The sequence below is a fragment of the Nerophis lumbriciformis genome, linkage group LG01, assembly GCF_033978685.3.
Source record: "Nerophis lumbriciformis linkage group LG01, RoL_Nlum_v2.1, whole genome shotgun sequence".
NCBI classification, from domain to species: Eukaryota; Metazoa; Chordata; class Actinopteri; order Syngnathiformes; family Syngnathidae; genus Nerophis; species Nerophis lumbriciformis.
In genome coordinates this window covers 66,852,622-66,879,677 of record NC_084548.2, presented here as the reverse complement: position 1 = coordinate 66,879,677, position 27,056 = coordinate 66,852,622, and the positions used below count along the sequence as shown (strand labels likewise).

The 27,056-nt window shown below is 36.2% G+C and overlaps 1 protein-coding gene across 2 annotated transcripts in view; it reads right to left on the bottom strand.

The window, feature by feature from the left end:
- LOC133572007 (collagen alpha-1(XX) chain) overlaps nucleotides 1-21,292 on the bottom strand; it is a 152,444-nt gene extending 131,152 nt beyond the window's left edge. Inside the window, exons 1-2 of one of the 2 annotated variants that reach the window (XM_061924624.1) lie at nucleotides 21,117-21,292; nucleotides 10,704-10,738 (exon numbers count right to left, since the gene is read on the bottom strand). The gene's annotated coding sequence lies outside the window, so the exon portion shown is untranslated. The remainder of the gene's footprint in view (nucleotides 1-10,703; nucleotides 10,739-21,116) is intronic. The other variant, XM_061924615.1, reaches the window with a different exon arrangement.
- Nucleotides 21,293-27,056: the final 5,764 nt, after the last annotated feature.

Below are 27,056 nucleotides of genomic sequence, written 5' to 3'. Positions count from 1 at the left end.
AACGTACACTTATTCAGCCTGTTGTTCACTATTCTTTATTTATTTTAAATTGCCTTTCAAATGTCTATTCTTGGTGTGGGTTTTATCAAATAAATTTCCCCAAAAGATGCGACTTATACTCTAGTGCGACTTATATATGTTTTTTCCTTCTTTATTATCCATTTTCGGCCGGTGCGATTTATACTCCGGAGCAATTTATAATCCGAAAAATACGGTAATCAGAGCAAAGGGTGGCTGTTTTGAAGAAACTAGAATATAAAACATGTTTTCAGTTAGTTCACCTCTTTTTGTTAAGTACATAACTCCACACGTGTTCATTCATAGTTTTGATCTACAATCTACAATGTAAATAGTCATGAAAATAAAGAAAACGCATTGAATGAGGAGGTGTGTTCAAACTTTTGGCCTGTACTGTATGTATAATAAATATAAAAAAATTAAATAAATCATTAGAATATTAATTAAGGCTGCAACGATTACCGGTAATTGATTAAATCGATGTATTTGCTTGAGTAAAGGGATACGCGGTAGAAAATAGATGGATGGATAGAAAAGCTTCCATTTATATTATGTTGCTTTTATTAATTTCCGCTGTATAACTGATGTGCAGTGATGTTTTCAAGTGACCGTAAGTATTGAACTATACAAAGTATTTCAATGGTTGGAATCTGCACTTTTGCATGTTATACTAGTTACTATTATCGGCGGATAAATGGTTTAAAATGTAATATCGGAAATTATAGGTATTGGTTTCAACCTCACGATTTTCCCGGGAGACTCCCGAATTTCAGTGCCCCTCCCAAAAATCTCCCAGGGCAACCATTCTCCCGGACAGCATTATTGGGGGCGTGCCTTAAAGGCACTGCCTTTAACATCTTCTACAATAAGTCATCACGTCCGCTTTTCCTCCATACAGACAGCGTGCCAGCCCAGTCACATAATATATGCGGCTTTTATACGCACATAACTGAATGCAGGGCATAGTTGATCAACAGCCATACAGGTCACACTGAGGTTATAAACAACTTTAACACTGTTACAAATATGTGCCACACTGTGAACCCACACCAAACAAGAATGACAAACACATTTCGGGAGAACATCCGCACCGTAACACAACATAAACACAAGAGAACAAATACCCAGAATCCCATGCAGCACTAACTCTTCCGGGACGCTACAACCCCCCCCTGAATTCGGGGGTCTCAAAGTTGGCAAGTATGCTCTAGTATACTCTGGACTGAAGCTGTGTGCCTTCATTGTTTTTGTAGCTGTTGTTTTGAGGCATTTAAAAAAACAAAAAACAAATAATGCACTCTGTGAAAATCAAAGTATAGTATTTCCCATAGTTGTAGTGGGTATCAGGATTATCTCAGGGAGAGCATGTCCCAAATTCCAAGCTGCTGTTTTGAGGCATGTTAAAAGAAATAATGCACTTTGTGACTTCAAAAATAAATATGGCAGTGCCATGTTGGCACTTTTTTCCATAACTGGAGTTGAAGTTGTTCTCTTATTTTGGAAAACCTTGTTTTTGATTGATTGATTGAAACTTGTATTAGTAGATTGCACAGTACAGTACATATTCTGTACAATTGACCACTAAATGGTAACACCCGAATAAGTTTTTCAACTTGTTTAAATCGGGGTCCACGTTAATCAATTCATGGTAAAGTTGCATTGTTTAATGCATCCAGCGGGGCATCACAAAAAAATTAGACATAATAATGTGTTAGTTCCACGACTGTATATATCGGTATCGGTTGATATCGGAATCGGTAATTAAGAGTTGGACAATATCGGAATATCAGATATCGGCAAAAAAGCCATTATCGGACATCTCTACTAGTTACTATGGTAATCTAATTAGTTACTATGGTAATGTAAGTCACAGCAGCTCAGACGAGGCACCAAGCAGTGTGCCTCGTTTCCACAGAGTGTTTCCAGAGCGGCAAGCTCAGATTTTTACAACAAAGTTCTAAAGCATAGTGATATATCAGATTGTAGGTGGGTTTTTTTTTTACCCTTCTCGTTCATATTTCGCTGTGTTTGTTGCATTTTTGTCGCGTTTCGCTTTATTGGAAAATAGGTCGATCGAGTGGGGGTGTGACCTTCATATGTTGTCAATATTCAGTGTTTTATCGTTCATAGTTAATATTGTAAATCACACATTGTTTATTTTCATGTACATTCTGGGTGTCTCATTCAGTAAAAACATTTTTTTTAATTCCATAACGTTTGTAGCATTCTTTCAGACATTATTGTGAGTTTATGTATTAATGTTCCTAAAAATAAATCTTGTCGAGATCCCCAGCAAGAACATCCAGAAGCTGCAATACATACAGAATAGTGCTGCTAGGATCCGGATGAGAGTGCGGAAATATGACCATATCACACCAATTCTCAAATCCCTTCACTGGCTTCCTGTTCCACTCAGGATTGAATCCAAAGTCTCCCCTTAACCCACCAGTGCCTTCATGGAAATGCCCCCCTCTACCTCAAAGAACTACTCACCCCCTAATCCTCCACTCGACACCTCCGCTCCGGACAGGCTAACCTCCTCCAACCTCCGAGGACAAAGCTACAAACAATGGGAGACCGGGCTTTCAGCTCCGCCGCTCCCAGTCTGTGGAACGCTCTCCCTGACCACCTGAGGGCACCACAGACTGTGGATGCTTTTAAAAATGGCTTAAAAAGCCTTTTTTTTTTTAGATATATGCATACTAGTTCTAGCTATTTGGCTGTTCTAGTTTTTATTTTTTTTTATTTTTTATTCTCTTTTTCTTTTTTTTAATACACTGTAGCACTTTGAGGTTGTTTACTCAATGTAAAGTGCTTTTTACAAATAAAATCTGTTATTATTATTAATAATAATAATTATTATTAGATATACCAGTCCTCAGACACTAAATTTGGCCCCCCGAGTCAAAATAATTGCCCAGGCCTGCTTTAATTCATTCATAATTAATATTGGTATTATTCATGTTGTTATAAAATACCCGTCATGCAGTTGATAATGTGAATAATGGATAATTCGGTATAAAAGTCGGCAAAAAGAAAAGTGCTACTCATGTCTGTCCTGGCTGCTCAGTAGAAATATGGTTATGTTGTCAATAATCATAATAATCATAATAAAAAGCTGTGTCTAAAAATTGTTTTTAACTGCAAACAAATCACCATCATGACATTTATCATCCTTTTCCCGTGGGAAATAGTTCACAGCCCATTCAGACTACAGGTGCTTTGGTGCTGCTCGCCCATTAGAGAGCCTTTACACAGGTCATGACACACACACACAGACGCACACACACACACTCTTGCAGTGTTTGAAAGCGGTAATAAAAGTAACAAGGCAGCACATTCCCATCATCTTCTCATGTTATTGTGCTCGTAAAGAACACCTTTGACATTTAGCATGAGGAGTAGTATGAGTTAATTCCACATAGTTTTCACAAGTGTGTACTTGTTGTGTGTCTGCTTGGCTGTCAGGGCGAGAAAATTCACTTTATGTAATTCGACCTGTTTAATGGTTTGAGGATGCATAAATGGAAATTGCATGCTTTTGCGTACTTACCTTACTTTATTTACTGCAAACCGTAAACAAAGCAAAATTGCAATTATGTAAGCTAACTTGAATCCGAACAAAATGAATTACAACATTATAGTGTACACTAGAATCATATTTTAAATTGCATGTCTTCATGTAAGGACTTGTTGATCATTTTTTAATAAAGCAGTGTAAATAAATGAGCTTCTTGTCGTCAGCTAATAACAGAATGTGGCGTTGCTCGTGTTGTAATGACGTTAAACGACTTGAGCACATTCATATAATTGCAAAAGAGCGAACATTTATCTACCAAAAGTATCTGATCGATCGTGTACCGTCAGGGGAATTCCGTGAATGGCCACAGGAGGCGGTGTAGTTCATTTGTAAATTAGCGAGCACTGGCCCAGTAGTACAAAGTTAGCATCAATATTCATTTCCACAGAGTTTGGTGACAATGTGTCTGTAAGTATAAATGCATTTGCTGTTTCATGTCAATTTTGTTCCGTTAAAATCTAATGTGTTCAACGTTTGCGATGCTAATCTTCATTAGCCTGTCAATAGATTTGTCCATTGTATGTTAGCATCCAGCTGGCGGCATAAGTGCCAGTCTTTATTCAATATGGTTGCATTGCTTTTGCATGTGCACTTCATGTTTATTTGTTAATGTACTTTCCTGTAACTTCATTGTGGAGACTATCAATAAACAACCTCAAGTTGGAAGTTTGTTCATCTCTAATTTGAAGGGCTGTTTACCTATCTGTCAGACTAAAAGTCAACATTCATGGAGGGCAAGATAATATATACAATTAAAACAAGGTGTATATATATGTATGTATATATATATATATATATATATATATATATATATATATATATATATATATATATATATATATATATCTTCTTTGGCAGCTTAGTCACAGATGACCATGCTAATTTACGCTCTTGTGTCAGACACTTATTTCGATTTGATGTTTATTTTTTTATGTAATTTATTTTAAAAAAATTTTACCTATCTGTCAGACTAAAAGTCAACATTCATGGAGGGCAAAATAATATATACAATTAAAACAAGGTGTATATATATATATATATATATATATATATATATATATATATATATATATATCTTCTTTGGCAGCTTAGTCACAGATGACCATGCTGATTTACGCTCTTGTGTCAGACACTTATTTCGATTTGATGTTTATTTTTTTATTTAATTTATTTTAAAAAACATTTTTTTAATTTTGTAATGGTACTTTAATTATTATTAATAGTTTGTTTTATTTATTTTTTATTTAAATAGTTTTGTCATCCTGTTTTAGTCAATTATTACAGTATATATATATATATATATATATATATATATATATATATATATATATCAGGCATGTGATTTGACCACAATGAAAAAGACTGAAAGAATTTCCGGGGGTCTGGGGGACGAAGGCCCCCCGAAGCTCCTGGTTTTTCACCAATTTAACATGCTAAAATGAACAAAGACAGCACCATTTGAAGAAAATATTTTAGTGTTTAAAGACATGAAAACATCATTAATAGAACATACCTTGCTTCAAGTTGTTTCATATGTTTTTGGCGTTTCGCATGTACTTCCAAAGCCTTGAAACCTCGTGATCCATATTCAATATTATCATGACACCACGTGCACAAAACCTTTCCAGGACGATCGATTATTATGAATGATGACGTTATTAACGTCATCATTCATAACAGATGTCCTGATTGGTCACAAGGAACATATCGACCAATCAACTACGGCGTAATATAAACTACGTCTCGAATCTTGATTTAGGGTCGGAAAAAAAACCGGAAAAACGGGAGATAATTATTTTTTTCCCCCGAGATTAAAAAAGACGGAATTCCGACTTTAGACGGAAAAATCACATGCCTGATATAGATATATATATATATATATATATATATATATATATATATATATATATATATATATATATACACATCCTTTTTTTCCCTCAAAACTTGACAGTGCGCCTTATAACCTGGTGCGCCCAATGTACAGAATAATTCTGATTTTGCTTACCGACCTCGAAGCTATTTTATTTGGTACATGGTGAAATTATAAGTGTGACCAGTAGATGGCAGTCAAACATAAGAGATACGTGTAGACTGCAATATGATGGCAGTCACACATAAGAGATACGTGTAGACGGCAATATGACTCAAGTAAACAACACCAACATTTTATATGTTCCATTGAAAATATAGAACATTGCACACGGCGCTCAAAAATCTATCAAAATGTTTTAGTACGACTTTGTTAAGCTATAAAGCCGCACTGCTTGATGGATTGTACTGTGCTTCAACATACTAGTATTATTATGGCGTGTGTATAAGGTAAGACATATTATATGGCGTTTTGTTTCGCAACATTATGCAAAAGTGACTTTTTTTACCTTCTGGTACCTGCTGATCTGTATTTGGGATCTTCCTAAATCCTGAAAAATGGCGCGCTTCCGCCTTTGTAGTCTGTGCTGACACCGTAGTCGATAATCTTCTTGTTATGGGACATATATGCCATTTCTAATATAAAGTAGTGTAAAGTTATTACTTATATCTGTCAGTAAACTCGCCATAAAAGCGCTAAAACATACCGGTGTAGTGAGTTTATATTAATCACCCAAGGAACTTTAGTTATTAGAAAGTTCCGGTTGGACGGTTTTTCACGGGACACATTTCTGGCGGATGAGGAGATGCTGCTCTATTATTGATTGAAGTAAAGTCTGAATGATTAATGATTCATTTTCTAGTTAAATGAAACGTTACGCGCACAGTAATAGACGTTACCGCCACATTTCTAGAAAGCTAAGGACACGGTGGGCTGGACTTCTCCCTTAAATCAAATTATTAATAAATTAGTAACTAAAAGTTTAATATAGCCTACAATTTTTTTCTAAAAACGTATAATAGTAATATTTAATAAATAAAATATAATAAACTTCTAATTACATACAATAATAGTGAGTAATAGTTTCATATCGCGTAAATGTTTTTGTAAAATATATATATTATAGTAATACCGTATTTTTCGGACTATAAGTCGCAATTTTTTTCATAGTTTGGCCAGGGGTGCGACTTATACTCAGGAGCGACTTATGTGTGAAATTATTAACACATTACCGAAAAATATCAAATAATATTATTTATCTCATTCATGTAAGAGACTAACGTATAAGATTTCATGGGATTTAGCGATTAGGAGTGACAGATTGTTTGGTAAACGTATAGCATGTTCTATATGTTATAGTTATTTGAATGACTCTTACCATAATATGTTACGTTAAGATACCAGGCACGGTTTCAGTTGGTTATTTATGCGTCATATAACGTACACTTATTCAGCCTGTTGTTCACTATTCTTTATTTATTTTAAATTGCCTTTCAAATGTCTATTCTTGGTGTTGGCTTTTATCAAATAAATTTCCCCAAAAAATGCGACTTATACTCCAGTGCGACTTATATGTGTTTTTTTTCTTTTTTATTATGCATTTTCGGCCGGTGCGACTTATACTCCGGAACGACTTGTACTCCGAAAAATACGGTATTATGAATATTTGAACTATAACAAACTTTTACTTAAATACTGTAAGTTAGTACTGAAACATTTTCTAAAAATATTTAAAACAAATGTAACAAGCTTCTTTTTAAATACAATCCAGTAATAAACTAAGTAAATGAAAATGTAATTTATATATATATATATTAGGGATGTCCCGATCCGATATTTGGATCGGATCGGCTGCCGATATTTGCCAAAAATTGCGTATCGGCAAGGCATGGGAAAATGCCGATCCAGATCCAGTTTAAAAAAAAACTCCGGTCCGTGTTTTCTAACGCACCTATTTAAATAATACATTGCACTTTTCTGCTGCTCCGTAATTTCCGTTCCGCATTTTCCAGCACACCTTCAACACATCCACAATTCTCACGCAGTTGCTTTTAGCTGCTGGCATTACACGACAGGCTCTTCTCACTCTTTCCTGCGTCTCCCTCTCACAGACAGCGAGCGCACCTTCTTACACACGTCACATACTGTCACGTCATACGTCACATACTGTCACGTCATACGTCACATACGTATACGTCCTCTCCCAGCAGAGAGCGAGGTAGTGGCATGGCTAACCTTAGCTGTGATGCTAGCGCAGCCGCTAAGGTGCGCGCCTGCTCAAGCGTCCTCTGCGCACGGCAAATCTATGCCACACACAAAATCAAATAAAAAAATAAGCGCATAACAATTTTCGACACACGGACACGACAGAGACAACAGTTTTCGTCATCATTGTTCAAATATTGTGACGTCTGTCGAGACGCTTATCTCAAATGGGTGCATTTCTACCCTATATTTTAACTTTATATTTATTCTCATATCAAACTCTTTTGGCTGTCTTTTTGACACTTACATCCGGCGCCCCCCTCCACACCCTGGATTATAAATAATGTAAATAATTCAATGTGATTATCTTGTGTGATGACTGTATTATGATGATAGTATATATCTGATAGTATATATCTGTATCATGAATCAATTTAAGTGGACCCCGACTTAAACAAGTTGAAAAACTTATTGGGGTGTTACCATTTAGTGGTCAATTGTACGGAATATGTACTTCACTGTGCAACCTACTAATAAAAGTCTCAATCAATCAATCAAAACACATAGAATCATCATACTGCTGTGATTATATGCATCAAGTGTTCATTCAAGGCTAAGGCAAAATATCGAGATATATATTGTGTATCGCAATATGGCCTTAAAATATCGCAATATTAAAAAAGGCCATATCGCCCAGCCCTAGTTTCAATGATGCCATTTCTGTTTGTCATGTATAATTTTGTCTATTTTGTGTTTATCCTTGAATAAACAGGTCAGTTTCTTGTTACCAACCATTTTGTATTATTCAAACTCCCCTAATTCAGCTGGCTAGTTGTTATCAAGAGTACTAAAACCCTTTTCAACATGATTCTGACAACTAAGTAGGCTAAATAACTTTAAACTTTAATACATGCTCGGATAGGCCAGTATCGGTCAGTATCGGTATCGGATCGGAAATGCAAAAACAATATCGGTATCGGATCGGAAGTGCAAAAACCTGGATCGGGACATCCCTAATATACGGTATATATAATATAACAAACTGATAAATAAATATAAAAATCAATTGGTAAATATTTATTTCGATACAGTGTAAAAAAAAAAAAAATTGGATATATTGAAGTACTCCGGCTTCCTCCCACCCCCAAAGACATGCACCTGGGGATAGGTTGATTGGCGACACTAAATTGGCCCTAGTGTGTGAATGTGAGTGTGAATGGTCACACTCCATCCATCCATTTGCGGTAGGAAATGGATGGATGGATTAATTAATAAACATTGCACCGGTCGCCCAGGGAGGGTCCCCGAGGGATGATGTTTGATAAGAAATTATCGAGTTCGAGTCCATTATCGAATCCTCTCATCGAACCGATTCCTTACCGATCCTCTCATCGAATCCAGATAGGTGGTTGTATATGGAAAAAAACACAATATTTGGTTTAACAAAAGCTCACTTTTATTTTATAAGAAAAAATAAATAAATAAATAAATAAATAAATATTGACTGTTACTCCCCTAAAATATATATATATATATTGACTGTTGTTACCCAAAGTATATTAGGTAGGATTTTTCAGAAAAACAAATATATACAGTAACACAAAAACAACCTGTCTCTGTGATCACTATAGGTGTATAAATAATAATATAGTGTTAAATAAAATAAGTCCCTTGGGCACAAAACTGAAAATAATACAGCTCTCCAAAAAGTGCACTTCTGCTGCTATTGGAACATACTAACTACACACACTATGACACTAAGAACACCACAGTCATCAATCAACAATTCTTCCCCCCTTACATGAGAGCGAAGCCTGGCAATAATTGCATATTGCCTGTTCTGCCCTCACTATACGTGTTGAGGTTATACAGCTTGGCAGACAGCTAACAAACAATCCAAAGCAGATTAATCCATTTAGGCTCTTTATTGTTGTTGATCTTGCTTTGTCTTTTCCTATCTTTACTCTTGTCTTGCACTGGACTGTTATTTTTATATTTTGTAACTGAAATACACACAATGACAAATGTATAAGATATGTGATTCAATTAACATACTGAAATGTAATACACAATATGTAAATATTAGCTTCACACAAATAAACAGTACTATCATCAAACAAATACTTCTGAGTGTTGAAACTATTTCGATGGTGGAAATACACGACTGGCAGCCATTTTAAGTCCTCAAAACATCCATTGAAACAGTGCACAAAAATCATTTTTCAATAAACATCTTAGTATCAAACTTAACCACTTTCCACCTTAATATTGAGTTACATAAACAAGTTAAACAGTTTACTTACAGACTTATCTTTTCCAAGGCTTGTAAGAGCTAACACAACTTGTCTACTTCTCAATTGTCTCAATCCGGAAGTGCCCAAACTAATAACGTAGTATTTTCATATCGCCACAAGGTGTCAGTAAGAGTCTACAATCAAATGGGCATAACATTGCAGGTCCAACAGGGCATTTCCTGTACGTGGGAAGGGATTCGTTCCCAGGGATTCGAATAAAGAACAAACCCTTTTTCTTTACTATAGTAGCCTCGATAACGGGAACCGGTTCTCAAAAAGGGATTTGAGTCCATGGAATCGGTTCTTTTCTTATCGAACAACCGGGAGAACCGATTTCGAACATCATTCCTAGGGTCCCCACATCTGCGTTCCCCTCCAAGGCTTCTCATTGTAGCCCATTGGGTTGAGTTTTTCCTTGCCCTCATGTCGGATCTGAGCCGAGGATGTCGTTCTGGCTTGTGCAGCCCTTTAAGACACTTGTGATTTAGGGCTACCGTATTTCCTTGAATTAGCGCCGGGGCGGTAATTAATTTAAAACCTCTTCTCACTCCGGCGCTTACCAAAGGCATGCGGTAAATGTAAGCATGCGCTAATTATTTTAAAACCTCTTCTCACTCCGGCGCTTACCAAAGACATGCGGTAAATTTAGGCCTGCGCTTATAAATTTGAGTGTGATGTAAGGATACCATCATGAAAAGCACATTTAATAAAAAAAACTTTAGTATGGTCATACCTTTACTTATAAATGAAGTCCATGTGCAGCTCCTTCTGAACAAAAGCATCGATAACTTGTTTATCTTTCTTCAGTTTTAAAAGTCTCTCTGTCTCGATGGAGATCTTCCTTTAATTATTACCTCCTGTTTTGATTGAAAGTCCAGTTTAGAAAACTGTTTTATTTTAGATACGTAATCCTCCATGTTAAAAGTGCAAGAGAGAGGAAAAAATAAACAATCGCTGCTAACTGTTGCTGCTTGTTGTCACTTCTTCTGCAGCCGAGTAGTCGCAAGAAAGATCACTAGCGCCCTCTACCACCAGGAGGCGGGAGTCATTTAATGACTCATATTTGACACACGCAGCTACGGTATATTAATAAAACATAGCTGCTTACTGTTCTTTTTAGCATATTCAATAGCTTGGACCTTAAATCCTACTGAATAGCTCTTTATCTTCTTCCCTTTATGCGATTTTAAATTATTGAAATCATCCATTTTGAAAATATGACAGGTGAAGTGTCACTCGTGACGTGACGAGTTTGACCCGGCGGAAATTCTAGGCATATGCCAATTATTTTGCGAAACGAGTTTGACCCGGCGGTAATTCTAGACATGCGGTAATAAAAATAATATTTTGCGAAACGAGTTTGACCCGGCGGAAATTCTAGGCATATGCTAATTATTTTGCGAAACGAGTTTGATCCGGCGGTAATTCTAGACATGCGCTGATAAAAATGATATTTTGCGAAACGAGTTTGACCCGGCGGAAATTCTAGGCATATGCTAATTATTTTGCGAAACGAGTTTGACCCGGCGGTAATTCTAGACATGCGCTAATAAAAATAATATTTTGCGAAACGAGTTTGACCCGGCGGAAATTCTAGGCATATGCTAATTATTTTGCGAAACGAGTTTGATCCGGCGGTAATTCTAGACATGCGCTGATAAAAATGATATTTTGCGGAACGAGTTTGACCCGGCGGAAATTCTAGGCATATGCTAATTATTTTGCGAAACGAGTTTGACCCGGCGGTAATTCTAGACATGCGCTAATAAAAATAATATTTTGCGAAACGAGTTTGACCCGGCGGCAATTCTAGGCATATGCTAATTATTTTGCGAAACGAGTTTGATCCGGCGGTAATTCTAGACATGCGCTAATAAAAATAATATTTTGCGAAACGAGTTTGACCCGGCGGAAATTCTAGGCATATGCTAATTATTTTGCGAAACGAGTTTGACCCGGCGGTAATTCTAGACATGCGCTAATAAAAATAATATTTTGCGAAACGAGTTTGATCCGGCGGTAATTCTAGACATGCGCTAATAAAAATAATATTTTTCGAAATGAGTTTGACCCGGCGGAAATTCTAGGCATATGCTAATTATTTTGCGAAACGAGTTTGACCCGGCGGTAATTCTAGACATGCGCTAATAAAAATAATATTTTGCGAAACGAGTTTGATCCGGCGGTAATTCTAGACATGCGCTAATAAATATAATATTTTGCGAAACGAGTTTGACCCGGCGGTAATTCTAGACATGCGCTAAAAAAAATAATATTTTGCGAGACGAGTTGACCTGGCGGAAATTCTAGGCATATGCTAATTATTTTGCGAAACGAGTTTGATCCGGCGGTAATTCTAGACATGCGCTAATAAAAATAATATTTTGCGAAACGAGTTGACCCGGCGGAAATTCTAGGCATATGCTAATTATTTTGCGAAACGAGTTTGATCCGGCGGTAATTCTAGACATGCGCTAATAAAAATAATATTTTGCGAAACGAGTTTGACCCGGCGGAAATTCTAGGCATATGCTAATTATTTTGCGAAATGAGTTTGATCCGGCGGTAATTCTAGACATGCGCTAATAAAAATAATATTTTGCGAAACGAGTTTGACCCGGCGGACATTCTAGGCATATGCTAATTATTTTGCGAAACGAGTTTGATCCGGCGGTAATTCTAGACATGCGCTAATAAAAATAATATTTTGCGAAACGAGTTTGACCCGGCGGAAATTCTAGGCATATGCTAATTATTTTGCGAAACGAGTTTGATCCGGCGGTAATTCTAGACATGCGCTAATAAAAATAATATTTTGCGAAACGAGTTTGACCCGGAGGACATTCTAGGCATATGCTAATTATTTTGCGAAATGAGTTTGATCCGGCGGTAATTCTAGACATGCGCTAATAAAAATAATATTTTGCGAAACGAGTTTGACCCGGCGGACATTCTAGGCATATGCTAATTATTTTGCGAAACGAGTTTGATCCGGCGGTAATTCTAGACATGCGCTAATAAAAATAATATTTTGCGAAACGAGTTTGACCCGGCGGAAATTCTAGGCATATGCTAATTATTTTGCGAAACGAGTTTGATCCGGCGGTAATTCTAGACATGCGCTGATAAAAATTATATTTTGCGGAACGAGTTTGACCCGGCGGAAATTCTAGGCATATGCTAATTATTTTGCGAAACGAGTTTGACCCGGCGGTAATTCTAGACATGCGCTAATAAAAACAATATTTTGCGAAACGAGTTTGACCCGGCGGCAATTCTAGGCATATGCTAATTATTTTGCGAAACGAGTTTGATCCGGCGGTAATTCTAGACATGCGCTAATAAATATAATATTTTGCGAAACGAGTTTGACCCGGCGGTAATTCTAGACATGCGCTAAAAAAAATAATATTTTGCGAGACGAGTTGACCTGGCGGAAATTCTAGGCATATGCTAATTATTTTGCGAAACGAGTTTGATCCGGCGGTAATTCTAGACATGCGCTAATAAAAATAATATTTTGCGAAACGAGTTTGACCCGGCGGAAATTCTAGGCATATGCTAATTATTTTGCGAAACGAGTTTGACCCGGCGGTAATTCTAGACATGCGCTAATAAAAATAATATTTTGCGAAACGAGTTTGATCCGGCGGTAATTCTAGACATGCGCTAATAAAAATAATATTTTTCGAAACGAGTTTGACCCGGCGGAAATTCTAGGCATATGCTAATTATTTTGCGAAATGAGTTTGATCCGGCGGTAATTCTAGACATGCGCTAATAAAAATAATATTTTGCGAAACGAGTTTGACCCGGCGGACATTCTAGGCATATGCTAATTATTTTGCGAAACGAGTTTGATCCGGCGGTAATTCTAGACATGCGCTAATAAAAATAATATTTTGCGAAACGAGTTTGACCCGGCGGACATTCTAGGCATATGCTAATTATTTTGCGAAACGAGTTTGATCCGGCGGTAATTCTAGACATGCGCTAATAAAAATAATATTTTGCGAAACGAGTTTGACCCGGCAGAAATTCTAGGCATATGCTAATTATTTTGCGAAACGAGTTTGATCCGGCGGTAATTCTAGACATGCGCTGATAAAAATTATATTTTGCGGAACGAGTTTGACCCGGCGGAAATTCTAGGCATATGCTAATTATTTTGCGAAACGAGTTTGACCCGGCGGTAATTCTAGGCATATGCTAATTATTTTGCGAAACGAGTTTGATCCGGCGGTAATTCTAGACATGCGCTAATAAATATAATATTTTGCGAAACGAGTTTGACCCGGCGGTAATTCTAGACATGCGCTAAAAAAAATAATATTTTGCGAGACGAGTTGACCTGGCGGAAATTCTAGGCATATGCTAATTATTTTGCGAAACGAGTTTGATCCGGCGGTAATTCTAGACATGCGCTAATAAAAATAATATTTTGCGAAACGAGTTTGACCCGGCGGAAATTCTAGGCATATGCTAATTATTTTGCGAAACGAGTTTGACCCGGCGGTAATTCTAGACATGCGCTAATAAAAATAATATTTTGCGAAACGAGTTTGATCCGGCGGTAATTCTAGACATGCGCTAATAAAAATAATATTTTTCGAAACGAGTTTGACCCGGCGGAAATTCTAGGCATATGCTAATTATTTTGCGAAATGAGTTTGATCCGGCGGTAATTCTAGACATGCGCTAATAAAAATAATATTTTGCGAAACGAGTTTGACCCGGCGGACATTCTAGGCATATGCTAATTATTTTGCGAAACGAGTTTGATCCGGCGGTAATTCTAGACATGCGCTAATAAATATAATATTTTGCGAAACGAGTTTGACCCGGCGGTAATTCTAGACATGCGCTAAAAAAAATAATATTTTGCGAGACGAGTTGACCTGGCGGAAATTCTAGGCATATGCTAATTATTTTGCGAAACGAGTTTGATCCGGCGGTAATTCTAGACATGCGCTAATAAAAATAATATTTTGCGAAACGAGTTTGACCCGGCGGAAATTCTAGGCATATGCTAATTATTTTGCGAAACGAGTTTGACCCGGCGGTAATTCTAGACATGCGCTAATAAAAATAATATTTTGCGAAACGAGTTTGATCCGGCGGTAATTCTAGACATGCGCTAATAAAAATAATATTTTTCGAAACGAGTTTGACCCGGCGGAAATTCTAGGCATATGCTAATTATTTTGCGAAATGAGTTTGATCCGGCGGTAATTCTAGACATGCGCTAATAAAAATAATATTTTGCGAAACGAGTTTGACCCGGCGGACATTCTAGGCATATGCTAATTATTTTGCGAAACGAGTTTGATCCGGCGGTAATTCTAGACATGCGCTAATAAAAATAATATTTTGCGAAACGAGTTTGACCCGGCGGAAATTCTAGGCATATGCTAATTATTTTGCGAAACGAGTTTGATCCGGCGGTAATTCTAGACATGCGCTAATAAAAATAATATTTTGCGAAACGAGTTTGACCCGGAGGACATTCTAGGCATATGCTAATTATTTTGCGAAATGAGTTTGATCCGGCGGTAATTCTAGACATGCGCTAATAAAAATAATATTTTGCGAAACGAGTTTGACCCGGCGGACATTCTAGGCATATGCTAATTATTTTGCGAAACGAGTTTGATCCGGCGGTAATTCTAGACATGCGCTGATAAAAATTATATTTTGCGGAACGAGTTTGACCCGGCGGAAATTCTAGGCATATGCTAATTATTTTGCGAAACGAGTTTGACCCGGCGGTAATTCTAGACATGCGCTAATAAAAATAATATTTTGCGAAACGAGTTTGACCCGGCGGCAATTCTAGGCATATGCTAATTATTTTGCGAAACGAGTTTGATCCGGCGGTAATTCTAGACATGCGCTAATAAATATAATATTTTGCGAAACGAGTTTGACCCGGCGGTAATTCTAGACATGCGCTAAAAAAAATAATATTTTGCGAGACGAGTTGACCTGGCGGAAATTCTAGGCATATGCTAATTATTTTGCGAAACGAGTTTGATCCGGCGGTAATTCTAGACATGCGCTAATAAAAATAATATTTTGCGAAACGAGTTTGACCCGGCGGAAATTCTAGGCATATGCTAATTATTTTGCGAAACGAGTTTGACCCGGCGGTAATTCTAGACATGCGCTAATAAAAATAATATTTTGCGAAACGAGTTTGATCCGGCGGTAATTCTAGACATGCGCTAATAAAAATAATATTTTTCGAAACGAGTTTGACCCGGCGGAAATTCTAGGCATATGCTAATTATTTTGCGAAGCGAGTTTGACCCGGCGGTAATTCTAGACATGCGCTAATAAAAATAATATTTTGCGAAACGAGTTTGATCCGGCGGTAATTCTAGACATGCGCTAATAAATATAATATTTTGCGAAACGAGTTTGACCCGGCGGTAATTCTAGACATGCGCTAAAAAAAATAATATTTTGCGAGACGAGTTGACCTGGCGGAAATTCTAGGCATATGCTAATTATTTTGCGAAACGAGTTTGATCCGGCGGTAATTCTAGACATGCGCTAATAAAAATAATATTTTGCGAAACGAGTTGACCCGGCGGAAATTCTAGGCATATGCTAATTATTTTGCGAAACGAGTTTGATCCGGCGGTAATTCTAGACATGCGCTAATAAAAATAATATTTTGCGAAACGAGTTTGACCCGGCGGAAATTCTAGGCATATGCTAATTATTTTGCGAAATGAGTTTGATCCGGCGGTAATTCTAGACATGCGCTAATAAAAATAATATTTTGCGAAACGAGTTTGACCCGGCGGACATTCTAGGCATATGCTAATTATTTTGCGAAACGAGTTTGATCCGGCGGTAATTCTAGACATGCGCTAATAAAAATAATATTTTGCGAAACGAGTTTGACCCGGCGGAAATTCTAGGCATATGCTAATTATTTTGCGAAACGAGTTTGATCCGGCGGTAATTCTAGACATGCGCTGATAAAAATGATATTTTGCGAAACGAGTTTGACCCGGCGGAAATTCTAGGCATATGCTAATTATTTTGCGAAACGAGTTTGACCCGGCGGTAATTCTAGACATGCGCTAATAAAAATAATATTTTGCGAAACGAGTTTGACCCGGCGGAAATTCTAGGCATATGCTAATTATTTTGCGAAACGAGTTTGATCCGGCGGTAATTCTAGACATGCGCTGATAAAAATGATATTTTGCGAAACGAGTTTGACCCGGCGGAAATTCTAGGCATATGCTAATTATTTTGCGAAACGAGTTTGACCCGGCGGTAATTCTAGACATGCGCTAATAAAAATAATATTTTGCGAAACGAGTTTGACCCGGCGGAAATTCTAGGCATATGCTAATTATTTTGCGAAACGAGTTTGATCCGGCGGTAATTCTAGACATGCGCTAATAAATATAATATTTTGCGAAACGAGTTTGACCCGGCGGTAATTCTAGACATGCGCTAAAAAAAATAATATTTTGCGAGACGAGTTGACCTGGCGGAAATTCTAGGCATATGCTAATTATTTTGCGAAACGAGTTTGATCCGGCGGTAATTCTAGACATGCGCTAATAAAAATAATATTTTGCGAAACGAGTTTGACCCGGCGGAAATTCTAGGCATATGCTAATTATTTTGCAAAACGAGTTTGATCCGGCGGTAATTCTAGACATGCGCTAATAAAAATAATATTTTGCGAAATGAGTTTGACCCGGTGGAAATGCTAGGCATATGCTAATTATTTTGCGAAACGAGTTTGATCCGGCGGTAATTCTAGACATGCGCTAATAAAAATATTTTGCGAAACGAGTTTGACCCGGCGGACATTCTAGGCATATGCTAATTATTTTGCGAAACGAGTTTGACCCGGCGGTAATTCTAGACATGCGCTAATAAAAATAATATTTTGCGAAACGAGTTTGACCCGGCGGAAATTCTAGGCATATGCTAATTATTTTGCGAAACGAGTTTGATCCGGCGGTAATTCTAGACATGCGCTAATAAAAATAATATTTTGCGAAACGAGTTTGACCCGGCGGAAATTCTAGGCATATGCTAATTATTTTGCGAAACGAGTTTGATCCGGCGGTAATTCTAGACATGCGCTGATAAAAATGATATTTTGCGAAACGAGTTTGACCCGGCGGAAATTCTAGGCATATGCTAATTATTTTGCGAAACGAGTTTGACCCGGCGGTAATTCTAGACATGCGCTAATAAAAATAATATTTTGCGAAACGAGTTTGACCCGGCGGCAATTCTAGGCATATGCTAATTATTTTGCGAAACGAGTTTGATCCGGCGGTAATTCTAGACATGCGCTAATAAATATAATATTTTGCGAAACGAGTTTGACCCGGCGGTAATTCTAGACATGCGCTAAAAAAAATAATATTTTGCGAGACGAGTTGACCTGGCGGAAATTCTAGGCATATGCTAATTATTTTGCGAAACGAGTTTGATCCGGCGGTAATTCTAGACATGCGCTAATAAAAATAATATTTTGCGAAACGAGTTTGACCCGGCGGAAATTCTAGGCATATGCTAATTATTTTGCAAAACGAGTTTGATCCGGCGGTAATTCTGGACATGCGCTAATAAAAATAATATTTTGCGAAACGAGTTTGACCCGGTGGAAATTCTAGGCATATGCTAATTATTTTGCGAAACGAGTTTGATCCGGCGGTAATTCTAGACATGCGCTAATAAAAATAATATTTTGCGAAATGACTTTGACCCGGCGGAAATTCTAGGCATATGCTAATTATTTTGCCAAACGAGTTTGATCCGGCGGTAATTCTAGACATGCGCTAATAAATATAATATTTTGCGAAACGAGTTTGACCCGGCGGTAATTCTAGACATGCGCTAAAAAAAAAAAAATTTTGCGAGACGAGTTGACCTGGCGGAAATTCTAGGCATATGCTAATTATTTTGCGAAACGAGTTTGATCCGGCGGTAATTCTAGACATGCGCTAATAAAAATAATATTTTGCGAAACGAGTTTGACCCGGCGGAAATTCTAGGCATATGCTAATTATTTTGCAAAACGAGTTTGATCCGGCGGTAATTCTAGACATGCGCTAATAAAAATAATATTTTGCGAAACGAGTTTGACCCGGTGGAAATTCTAGGCATATGCTAATTATTTTGCGAAACGAGTTTGATCCGGCGGTAATTCTAGACATGTGCTAATAAAAATAATATTTTGCGAAACGAGTTTGACCCGGCGGTAATTCTGACCCGTCGGTAATGCTAAGCATGCGCTAATTATTTTGCGAAACGAGTTTGACCCGGCGGTAATTCTGACCCGTCGGTAATGCTAAGCATGCGCTAATTATTTTGCGAAACGAGTTTGACCCGGCGGCAATTCTAGGCATATGCTAATTATTTTGCGAAACGAGTTTGATCCGGCGGTAATTCTAGACATGCGCTAATAAATATAATATTTTGCGAAACGAGTTTGACCCGGCGGTAATTCTAGACATGCGCTAAAAAAAATAATATTTTGCGAGACGAGTTGACCTGGCGGAAATTCTAGGCATATGCTAATTATTTTGCCAAACGAGTTTGATCCGGCGGTAATTCTAGACATGCGCTAATAAAAATAATATTTTGCGAAACGAGTTTGACCCGGCGGAAATTCTAGGCATATGCTAATTATTTTGCAAAACGAGTTTGATCCGGCGGTAATTCTGGACATGCGCTAATAAAAATAATATTTTGCGAAACGAGTTTGACCCGGTGGAAATTCTAGGCATATGCTAATTATTTTGCGAAACGAGTTTGATCCGGCGGTAATTCTAGACATGCGCTAATAAAAATAATATTTTGCGAAATGACTTTGACCCGGCGGAAATTCTAGGCATATGCTAATTATTTTGCCAAACGAGTTTGATCCGGCGGTAATTCTAGACATGCGCTAATAAATATAATATTTTGCGAAACGAGTTTGACCCGGCGGTAATTCTAGACATGCGCTAAAAAAAAAAAAATTTTGCGAGACGAGTTGACCTGGCGGAAATTCTAGGCATATGCTAATTATTTTGCGAAACGAGTTTGATCCGGCGGTAATTCTAGACATGCGCTAATAAAAATAATATTTTGCGAAACGAGTTTGACCCGGCGGAAATTCTAGGCATATGCTAATTATTTTGCAAAACGAGTTTGATCCGGCGGTAATTCTAGACATGCGCTAATAAAAATAATATTTTGCGAAACGAGTTTGACCCGGTGGAAATTCTAGGCATATGCTAATTATTTTGCGAAACGAGTTTGATCCGGCGGTAATTCTAGACATGTGCTAATAAAAATAATATTTTGCGAAACGAGTTTGACCCGGCGGTAATTCTGACCCGTCGGTAATGCTAAGCATGCGCTAATTATTTTGCGAAACGAGTTTGACCCGGCGGTAATTCTGACCCGTCGGTAATGCTAAGCATGCGCTAATTATTTTGCGAAACGAGTTTGACCCGGCAGTAATTCTGACCCGGCGGTAATGCTAAGCATGCGCTAATTATTTTGCGAAACAAGTTCGACCCGGCGGTAATTCTAGGCAGGCGCATACTATATACCCGGCGGCAATTCAAGGAAATACGGTATATAAAAAAATAGGGAAAAATAAATAAAAAAATAATCATGTCCCTGCTAATAAACTGAAATAAATCATAATGCATTCCACCAAACACTAATTGTTGAGCTATCGATTATGAATCATCAGTTTTACGTCTGGAAGTTCATCAATCAGCCGCTGGGGGCGTTGTTGGCAGTTAATAACAACTCTGGTAATAACGGTGTAAAAAAGCCCCCCCCCCCCACAAAATGTGTTATATAATAACTTTGTATAATATTAATAACTCATCCAAGTGTCGTCAGTTACCATTTAAAGGTGTTATGTTGCTGTTTAGTTGAATTGAAAGAAGGCACAAGTTGAAGCTAACTTTGCATAAAGTTTAGCTAGCTCTCGTGAATAAACGACAAAAGGCCGGGAAACTTCTATAAAAAAACATTTTAATTACACTATTATGAATTAATTACACTAGTCTACATTAAAAAAAAAGAATGTTGAGCAACTAACCGGGTTTTTTTTTTTTTTTTTGGGTTGTCGGAAGCAAGGTGAGCACTGACTTACCTGGCTGCGTCACGTCCAAGCTAATCCTCCACACATTAGAAAAGAGTCAAATTACAAAAGATTAAATTAAAAAAAAACATTCTTCCAACAACTAGAAAATGCACAGCCTGCTGCAGCCAGCGTGGACTTTCATCATGCACATACTAACACTGCTCTAGCGAGTGTGTGCGTGTGTGTGAAACAGGACGCCGGCGTTAAGCCACACCCCCTGGTCACTCCTTATATGGGCGTGGCATTACCATGGCGACGCTGACCAGGGCTGCAACACCTTAACTGCTCAACAGGAATGTCTTTTTGCACCAATTCTGATCATAATTGAACATGAAAAATCATCATGATTCATGATTAATTTAATGAGGTTAATTTGTGTCTTTTTTGGGGCCCTGAATTTATGCAACTACTTTTTTTGGTGTGTTTAAATTTTGTGATCTAAATGTTTTTAGCTTGTGCAGCCCTTTGAGACACTTGAGATTTAGGGCTATATAAATAAACATTGATTGATTGATTTTACATCAAATTATGCAGACAATTTTAATTTAACTAAATAAAAAAAAATGTATGTTTAAAAATTCGTTGAAAGTTAAAGTTTGTTGAAATTCGGTGTTTTAAAATTCAGTGTATAAAAAATACAGTGTAAAATAGTATCTAAAAAAATCAGTGTAAAAAAATTTCCGTGCAGAAAAAATAACTGTAAAAAATTCTGTAAATAAAAAGGACTGCAGAAAAATTCAGTATGAAAATGTTGTATGGAAAAAATAGCTGGTAAATAGAAAGTTAAAGTTTGTTGAAATTCAGTGTTTTAAAATTCCGTGTAAAATGGCGTCTAAAAAAAAATCACTGTAAAAAAATTTCCATGCAGAATAATTCGCTGTGAAGACTTTCCGTGCAGAAAAATTCAGTGTAAAAAAATGTTGTTTGTAAAAAATTCAGTGTATAAAAATAAGTGCAAAAAAATTCAGTATGAAAATTTTGTATGGAAAAAATGACTGTAAAATTGAAATATTCACTAAAGTTAAAGTTTGTTGAAATTCAGTGTTTTAAAATTCAGTGTGTAAAAATTCATTGTAAAATAGTGTCTAAAAAAATCACTGTAAAAAAATTTCCATGCAGAAAAATTTGCTGTAAATTTTTTATTATTTTTTTTAACATTTGTGTATAAAAATTAGTGCAGAAGAATTCAGTATGAAAATTTAGTATGAAAAAAATGACTGTAAAATAGAAATATTCACTAAAGGTAGAGTTTGTAAAAATTCAGTGTATAAAAATTCAGTGTGAAATAGTGTCTAAAAAATCAATGTAAAAAAATTTCAGTGCAGGAAAGTTCGCTGTAAAAAAATGTGTGTATAAAAATGAGTGCAGAAAAATTCAGTATAAATGATAAATGGGTTATACTTGTATAGCGCTTTTCTACCTTCAAGGTACTCAAAGCGCTTTGACAGTATTTCCACATTCACCCATTCACACACACATTCACACACTGATGGCGGGAGCTGCCATGCAAAGCGCTAACCAGCAGCCATCATGAGCATTTTGTATGGAAAAAATGACTGTAAAATAGAAATATTCACTAAAGTTAAAGTTTGTTGAAATTCAGTTTTTTTAAATTCAGTGTGTAAAAATTCAGTGTAAAATAGTGTCTAAAAAAAATCACTGTAAAAAAAATTCCATGCAGAAAAATTCGGTGCAATTTTGTTTTTGTTTTTAAAAACATTTGTGTATAAAAATTAGTGCAGAAAAATTCAGTATGAAAATTTAGTATGAAGAAAATGACTGTAAAATAGAAATATTCACTAAAAGTAGTTTGTAAAAAATTCAGTGTAAAATAGTGTCTAAAAAAATCAATGTAAAAAATGTCAGTGCAGAAAAGTTCGCTGTAAAAAAAATGTGTGTAGAAAAATTAGTGTAGAAAAATTCAGTATGAACATTTTGTATGGAAAAAATGACTGTAAAATAGAAATATTCGCTAAAGTTAAAGTGTGTTGAAATTCAGTGTTTTAAAATTCAGTGTGTAAAAATTCAGTGTAAAATAGTGTCTAAAAAAATCACTGTAAAAAAATTTCCACGCAGAAAATTTGGTGTAATTTTTTTTTGTTTTTTTTAAAAACATTTGTGTATAAAAATTAGTGCAGAAAAATTCAGTATGAAAATTTAGTATAAAAAAAGAAATAGAAAATTAAAAAAAAAATAGAAATATTCAATACAGGTAGAGTTTGTAAAAATTCAGAGTATAAATATTCAGTGTAAAATAGTGTCTAAAAAATCAATGTAAAAAAATTTCAGTGCAGAAAAGTTCACTGTAAAAAAAATGTGTGTATAAAAATTAGTGCAGAAAAATTCAGTATGAACATTTTGTATGGAAAAAATTACTGTAAAATAGAAATATTCACTAAAGTTAAAGTTTGTTGAAATTCAGTGTTTTAAAATTCAGTGTATAAAAATTCAGTGTAAATAAGTGTCTAAAAAAATCACTGTAAAAAAATTTCCGTGCAGAAAAATTGGCTGAAAAGAATTTCCGTGCAGAAAAATAAACTGTAAAAAAATGTATTTTGTAAAAAAAAAATGTATAAAAATTGGTGCTGAAAAATTCAGTATGAAAATACTGTAAAATAGACATATTCGCTGCTTCAAAACTCAAGACACACTTCCGGTAGTTTTGAAGCAACAAACATATCCACACTGAATTTTTACACAGTGAATTTGGAAACACTATTTTAACAAGTTGAATTTTTAGATACACAAATTATGCTCACAATTTTTCACTCAATGACCCTTTTAAATTCGGAAAATTCCAACACAAAAATTTCAGTTAAATAAATTGAATGTCCGACTAAATAAAATACACACATTAACCTCCATAACTGGTCAAATAAAAAAGTTGTGTTAGTAAAATTTCCAACATAGATTATAACTCATTAGTAAGAAAAGTGGTGAGCAGCAACAATGAATACATGCTATGAAGAACAATCACTGAGTGTTATCAAGTTAGTGAGGGCCATTTCAACTTATATTCATTTAAATAGACTGCAAAGACAAGATATTTAACGTTCAAACTGGAAAACTTTATGATTTTATGCAAATATTAGCTCATTTGGAATTTGATGCCTGCAACAAGTTTTAAAAAAGCTGGCACAAGTGGCAACAAAGACTGAGAAAGTTGAGGAATGCTCATCAAAGACTTATTTGGAACATCCCACAGGTGAACAGGCTAATTGGGAACAGGTGGGTGCCATGATTGGGTATGAAAGCAGCTTCCATGAAATGCTCAGTCATTCACAAACAAGGATGGGGCGAGGGTCACCGCTGTGTGAACAAATGCGTGAGCAAATTGTCGAACAGTTTAAGAATAACATTTCTCAACAAGCTATTGCAAGGAATTTAGGGATTTCACCATCTACGGTCTGTAATATCATCAAAAGGTTCATAGAATCTGGAAAAATCAGTGCACTTAACATTGAATGAACACAGAATGCCCATGACCTTGAAACCCTCAAGCGGTACTGCATCAAAAAGCGACATCAGTGTGTAAAGGATATCACAGAAACACTTCAGAAAAGCACTGCCAGTAACTACAGTTCGTCGCTACATCTGTAAGTGCAAGTTAAAACTATACAATGCAAAGCGAAAGCCATTTATCAACAACACCCAGAAATGCCTCCGGCTTCGCTGGGCCCCGAACTCATCTAAAATGGACTGATGCAAAGTGTAAAAGTGTTCTGTTGTCTGACGAGTCCACATTCCAAATTGTTTTTGGAAACTGTGGAAGTTGTGTCCTCCGGACCAAAGAAGAAAAGAACCATCCGGATTGTTCTAGACGCAAAGTTGAAAAGCCAGCATCTGTGATGGTATGGGGGTGTATTAGTGCCCAAGACATGGGTAACTTACACATCTGTGAAGGCACCATTAATGCTGAAGAACAATTATTGTCTGTAAAAATGACACAACATGTTCTATTTTGTATGATAAATTGCAGCAAATGTTTTAATTACAAGTCCAGTAGAGGACGTTGAGGTACAGAAAGTAAGGCACAATCAGGTCATTTTTAAAGCTAAAAATATCCACTGAAAGCGAGAAAATATTGAAGTACAATATCCCTGAGGTCACATGGTTGACTAGCTAGCCGCAAAAATCTGTGCTTTGAGTCAGCTCCAACATTAATTAGGGTCTGCCCAGGCTGCTCAGCACATAATGGCTTGAGTCGAAAATAACGACAAATGAAAAAAAAAAAACAGAAACGGATGAGCTCACGTGGAATTGGAACGCGCAGTCTTTGGTGGTCACAGTCTGAGCCTCGAACAGATCAGGGTCAAAACACACTGAGGCACTCTACAAGAAGGGTCAGAAAAGTGGAGGCTAGGATCCTTCAACGTCTGTACAAAGATGATGAAGATGTTCTACGAGTCGGTGGTGGCGGGCGCCTTCTTGTACGCCGTGCCCTGCTGGGGCAGCGGACTGAGAGCGGGGGACGCAAACAGGCTGGACAAGCTGGGAAGGAAGGCCAGTAACGTGGTGGGAGTGGAGCTAGACTCTCTGGCGGTGGTGTCAGAGAGGAGAAGTCTAGCAAAGCTCCTAGCCATTATGGACAACACCTCCCACCCACTACACTCGGACCTTGCGGAGAGAATGAGCACGTTCCGTGGAAGGCTCGGACTCCCAAAATGCAACAGCCATGGCCGACAGCCATCAGACTGTATGCATATGTTCCTTTTTGACTGTACTTAAATGTATAATAGACTGTATTTATATTATTCACATGTGAATAATGCTGTATAATAGACTGTATTTATGTTATTCATGTGTGAATAATGCTGTATAATAGACTGTATTTATATTAGTCACATGTGAATAATGCTGTATAATAGACTATATTATTCACATGTGAATAATGCTGTATAACAGACTGTATTTATATTATTCACATGTGAATAATGCTGTATAATAGACTGTATTTATATTAGTCACATGTGAATAATGCTGTATTTATATTATTCACATGTGAATAATGCTGGATAATAGACTGTATTTATATTATTCACATGTGAATAATGCTGTATAATAGACTGTATTTATGTTATTCACATGTGAATAATGCTGGATAATAGACTGTATTTATTTTATTCACATGTGAATAATGCTGGATAATAGACTGTATTTATATTATTCACATGTGAATAATACTGTATAATAGACTGTATTTATGTTATTCACATGTGAATAATGCTGTATAATAGACTGTATTTATATTAGTCACATGTGAATAATGCTGTATAATAGACTGTATTTATATTATTCACATGTGAATAATGCTGTATAATAGACTATATATATATCATTCACATGTGAATAATGCTGTATAATAGACTGTATTTATATCATTCACATGTGAATAATGCTGTATAATAGACTGTATTTATATTATTCACATGTGAATAATGCTGTATAATAGACTATTATTCACATGTGAATAATGCTGTATAATAGACTATATTATTCACATGTGAATAATGCTGTATAATAGACTGTATTTATATTAGTCACATGTGAATAATGCTGTATGACTGTATTTGTATTATTCACATGTGAATAATGCTGTATAACAGACTGTATTTATATTATTCACATGTGAATAATGCTGTATAATAGACTGTATTTATATTAGTCACATGTGAATAATACTGTATTTATATTATTCACATGTGAATAATGCTGTATAATAGACTGTATTTATATTATTCACATGTGAATAATGCTGTATAATAGACTGTATTTATGTTATTCACATGTGAATAATGCTGGATAATAGACTGTATTTATTTTATTCACATGTGAATAATGCTGGATAATAGACTGTATTTATATTATTCACATGTGAATAATACTGTATAATAGACTGTATTTATGTTATTCACATGTGAATAATGCTGTATAATAGACTGTATTTAT